We start from the raw sequence: 5,078 nt of genomic DNA, 5'->3' as shown, positions 1-5,078 counted from the left end.
ATGCAGGCATCAGCCAAGGAACAAACTCCACCTATTTCCCGTAAGTTATCATTCTTAATGCTGTGTTTAGCCATCTTAGAGGCTTCTTTAAAAAGTATATCTTGCTTTTTTATACAAGATGTATTTTTATGAAATACACTATATTCATGCGTGATCTGTGTCCAAGATGACTATTTACCACCACTGATTTTTTCTTCTCATGGGGGAATCTCACAAACTCCTTTTCTTTCTACTGGGGAATTGCACACTAGCCCATTTCTCACGTTTCCTCCCTTCAATGCTTTAAAGTTTGACACATCGGAAATCCATAAATTATTTCACAACCATCAGTGTTTCTTCCCAGGTTAAATAATTTAATGGCATTGTTTTATTGAAAGGTTCAGATTAGCTGCTGACACTTATTGACAGGAAGAAACACATCCTTCCACTGGGATAAAACATATTTTTTATTAAATAAAAGAGTGATGCAGGATTGTGTTTCTGTCTTCTCCTCAAGTGAGCAAGAGGAAGCAAAGATATCTGGTCCTTTAAATGACAGCGTGCCACGGCGACATGTAGCACCGTCTTTTTATCCTCTCCCTCTTTCTCTCTCTGGCTGAAAGTCCTTTATTTTAACATATTCATTTCACTTCTCATTGCATCCTTTGGGTTCTAGCCTTAATCCCAAATAGTAGTTGCCCCATGGAGAGTGCAAGATTAAGGGATCTCAGCCAAAGAATGAAGATCTAAGCTTTGGTTTAAGCGGCTTTAATCATATGGCAGGAGCTGACTCTCCCAAATTTGCAAAGACCGGCAGCCCCAGAGCTCACTGGGACCCATCCGATGCTCCCAGGCCGCGATAGAGGAATTTCCATGGAGCCGGATGGGTGATGGATCGGGACCTGGACACAGGAGGTATGCTAGGCAGTCTGACTCGTCTTCTGCTTTCCCTTAACAAGCAGCAGTTTGATCTCAGGTTGCCCCAGGAATTTACTGGTGTTCAGTCTGTGGGAGAAGAGTAAAAAGTTAAAAAAAAAAAAAAAAGGCAACTGAGGTCCTCCCACACACTAAAGCAAAAGGAAAATAAACCACACACATGCACACATGTATATGTTTGCACTTGCATGGCTACACACACATGCAAGCATAAGGCATATGTGCATGTGTGTAGCTGTAGAAAGCTGCGTGCTTTTCTTCCTTGATTTCAGCAGACCCACTCCAGCGTCACTGTGCAGAATTCAGCACTTCACTGCAGTGCGACCGAGAACAGCACAGGATCCTCCACATAACGGCATTACAAATACATTTTCTTTGCTGCTTCTTTCAGAAATTGCTTTGAAGGAATGGAGCCCAGCGATTCACCCCAAATGCACCTCCAGAAGCACATGGGCACATCCTCCGGGGATGTAAATCAGCACAAAAACACTGAGCTCCATAGAGATGCTCTGTTTTATACCAGCTGAGGGTCTCGGCTAGCCCAGACAGCAACGTATGTACCCTCATCAGGAGAAGAGCTGTTGGACTGAGGGGTTGGGGAGGGGTTGTCAAAATGGCAACGAGATGGAGCAGCTAATAGGAGTTGGCTGGGAAGGAAAGTTCCATCCTCCTAGCCTTTTTCTTCACCTCTCCCCAACATTTCAGCATTTGCCACCCCCAGGACACCTTCATTTGGTTGGCTACTGCCCATATGGTTCAGCTCTCCCCAAATAATTCAGATCTCTATGAACATGGCAGTACAAACAACAGTAAAGCTCATGTTGGTCTAGCACCAACTATGCTGCTGCAGAAGACCTCTGCATCTTTAATAACACAAGTGTCCCCCGCCACGGGACACCAAAGGAAATGCAGAAATGCACTGAGGGCTAATGCTCATTGGCAGTCCTTTGCTTTAAGAAGCCATTAAAAAAATAGCCTGAAACTTTTCTACACAGTCTTTGTCTCTTCTCTTGGCCCAAGGAGCGTTTTGGCTAGTCAAAGCATCTTTTGAGTGGTCACCTCAATGAAGTTTTCATTAAGCAGGAATTTTTTTCTTGGCAAGAGGTAGTGCAAGAATCTAGTAAACAGTTCAGGTCAAACAGCTATGAGATACTTGTCCCACAATTTTTTTGGTCAATAAAAAAAAAAAAAGAAGCAGCAAAGCCTCCTGCTGTCGCAGATTGTAGAAGATGGGCTCCAATTTCTTCCCTGACTGATAAAAACAGGAGCTCGATGCTGCATGCCCGGTGCACATGAGAGGGCTCTGGCTCTCAAGCTACTGCTAACACATTGGTGAGCCAAAGCCATTTTCTTTTCCTATGGGTCTGGCAAGAAATGCTACCCTGAACCTAAGAAACCTTTCCTCTGGCACATTTTCATGCAAAAAAAAACAAAACAAAACATTTTTGAGTGAAATATTCCTGACCATGGGGTGGGAGGCAGAGGGGTGCCCGGATGAAGCCTGCGCGGAGCTGAGCTCCCTCCTCTCTTGCCGGGGGCCCAGCAAGCAGCTGTGGCTGTGCACGTCACTGAGGTGCGTGGCACGCCGCAGGATGCGTCCCCGCAAAGACAACCGAGGAGCTGAAAGCCCTGGGAAAGGATGCTAAAGCTGCTGTCTCATTCTCCACTGATTATGTCTGTTCTCCCTCTGATCTGAAAGGAAAACATCTATATTTCTGTAGGACAGCTTAATGCATCCGTGATCGGATAATGTGCGTTGCAGCCTCCTTTGCTATTCTCAGAAGAGCGCTCTAATGCCCTGCTTATACATAGGACACACACATCTGTGAGGAAAAATACTGTGTCCTTCGGCTTCATCTTGGGTTTGTTCGGAAAGTAACTCTGCGCTTCCAACCTGCCTCGCAGAAGTGCAAGCGGGGAAAAGCGGCGGCGCCCACGTCGCCCTGACTTTTAGGTTAAAAATGACATTAATACGGTAAAGCTTCTTTCAGGACTTCATCATTTCCACCAGCAGGAACGAGGCGAAGGCCCCAATCACATATGCGCTCAGACATGCGGAAGCAAACGCCAAAATGAATTAACTGGAATAGCTCTATTAATTTATGCCTCGGCAGTAATGACCTTAAGACACAGAAGAATTATATATTAATTTGTTTCTAGTGTATAACACTGCTAAGTTAACACATTTAGGAGAATACACTTTCCTCGCCTCCCGCTGCGGCGGTAAATGAGGCAGTGTCTGCTGGTGACAAGTCAGGCCGGCCTTCCGCTAGATGGCAGCTGGCGCTTGCACAACCTCCAGGCACAGTTTGGTGCAGCAAATCCTTTTTCAGCACTAATCATCTCACAAGCTGGAAAATGGGCCATTTCTCCCCTCCCTCTCCCCCCTCTTTGTTGCTCACTTATTGGGGAGGAACGGGAGAGGAAAAGGTGGGGGGGAATCATTTGACCGGCGCAGTTTGGTGTGGGTCCTCCATCTGCTGCGGAGCCGTCCTGCTTTTTTTTCGTTAAAGCTGGCGTTGGCCCCGCGCGTGCAACGGCAGAGATAAGCGTGCGCGCGTGTTTGCAGGGGGCTGTGGACGGGGGAGAGGGAATCGTTGCTGGGGCCGCCGCGCTCCTAGTTTTGGATGATGTCAGGAAATCTTTCTGGAAGTTTTCATGCTGAGGTTTCAAGCTGCACTGCCAGGCCCGGATCTAGATGGAGAAAGGGCTCTGCGCCCGGGCTGGGGCAGCAGACACCCGGGAACGATGCCCTGCTTGTCCGGAGTCACCCGGGTGCGGAGCAGGGCCCCCGCGGTGGGGTCGCCTGCTCGCGAGGTGGAGCTCACACGACAGCGGGGACGCGCGAGGAGGTCCTGTCCCACCACTTGGCCTGGTGGTTCTGGCCAGGGAGCGAGGGGAAGAGAAGCACAGAGAGCGGTGTTGGTGCAGGCAACCCAGCGCCTGCCAACAGGCAGATATCAAACATCTGAGCTCGGTTTTCTCCCCCTGCCCATGCCACCCTTTCTGCAGGAGTTTCCATTCAAGGCTCTGCAGATTTCTCATAGTATCTAAACAGCCTTGCAAAGTGTCCCCATCTTGCACAGAGGGAAAGTGAGGCATGAGTCAAGTCAGCAGCGTGCCCAGGGATTATGTCTCATGCCAGAATTGGGATGTAGCCCCCTTTGCCTGTTTTTGTTTTGACTTTATCAAGGCCGTGATGGCAGGACGAGGTGCAGAGGTCTCTGGGATGGCAGGGGCACGGCGGGAGGACACTGCTTATGGGGATCCCCCCAGGGAAAGCTCTCAGCAAAGCTACGTAAAACGGCCGCTGCTACGGAATATTTCTTTTTCCTCTGCTACGAGGGAGCAGGAAGGTTAATTCTTCCTCCTCAGACGCACAGGTTGTAATCAGCGGGTTTTGTTCGGAGCCGTTTTTGGCTCTCGCCTGCGCTCCCCCTCCGCCCTCCCCCAGCCGCGCAGAAGTTTCTCCGTCTCTCCCAGGACCTGGTGCTGCTGCATTGCCAACCGCCGGCCCTTTATCTCCCGTCCTATGCGTCACCCTCTGCAGCATTTTTTCGTTTAACAAATTGTTACCGTTTTACTGGCCTTACCTCCTCCTCCTCCTCTTCCTTTGGAAAATAAATAAACACGAAGCCCCAACAGCAACGTCCCTGCAGCTGCGGGGCGGCTCCAGCTCCTCGGCTGCTTCCGAAAGTTCAGCGTGTCGGGCAGGAGAGGCTGCGACATGCTGCATCTTGTCTGGCTAATTTTGCCTCGACTTTTCCCCGTTCTTTCCTCGTTTGTAGTCGAGTGCCTTCCACTCGGTCCCAAGACGGCTGATTTCCCCCCTCGGGGCATTGCCAGCTGCCATATACGAGTTTCTCCTATAGAGATTGAATGAAAACATATACTGTGCTGCAGCGTTAACTCGTAATGCAGCTATCAGCAGAAGTACATATCACTCTGGGTGGCATTAGTCAATTATGACAGAGAGCCCATTGGCGACACAAGTCAATTGATAATAAAGCATAATCTCGCTTCCCCCCCCCCCCCCCCCCCGCCCCGTCACATATTTACTAGCCATGAACCACTGCAGCATGTTTCCTATGTGCGGACGAATGCGCCAGCCGTTCGGGCGGGTATTTTTCAGAGCAGCCTGTGATCGAGGGGGTTAATGTCTC

The 5,078-nt window shown here is 49.4% G+C and overlaps 1 long non-coding RNA gene across 1 annotated transcript; it reads right to left on the bottom strand.

The window, feature by feature from the left end:
- Positions 1-731: 731 nt before the first annotated feature.
- Positions 732-4,762, bottom strand: LOC135324331 (uncharacterized). Its single transcript, XR_010385702.1, has 2 exons — positions 4,509-4,762; positions 732-984 (listed from the first exon to the last, which is right to left on the bottom strand). It is a non-coding gene; the product is annotated as an uncharacterized LOC135324331 (long non-coding RNA).
- Positions 4,763-5,078: the final 316 nt, after the last annotated feature.

Source organism: Dromaius novaehollandiae, chromosome W (assembly GCF_036370855.1).
Source record: "Dromaius novaehollandiae isolate bDroNov1 chromosome W, bDroNov1.hap1, whole genome shotgun sequence".
In the NCBI taxonomy this organism is placed as follows: domain Eukaryota; kingdom Metazoa; phylum Chordata; class Aves; order Casuariiformes; family Dromaiidae; genus Dromaius; species Dromaius novaehollandiae.
Note: the sequence above shows the minus strand (reverse complement) of the source record. Positions and strands in the feature narration are given on the sequence as shown.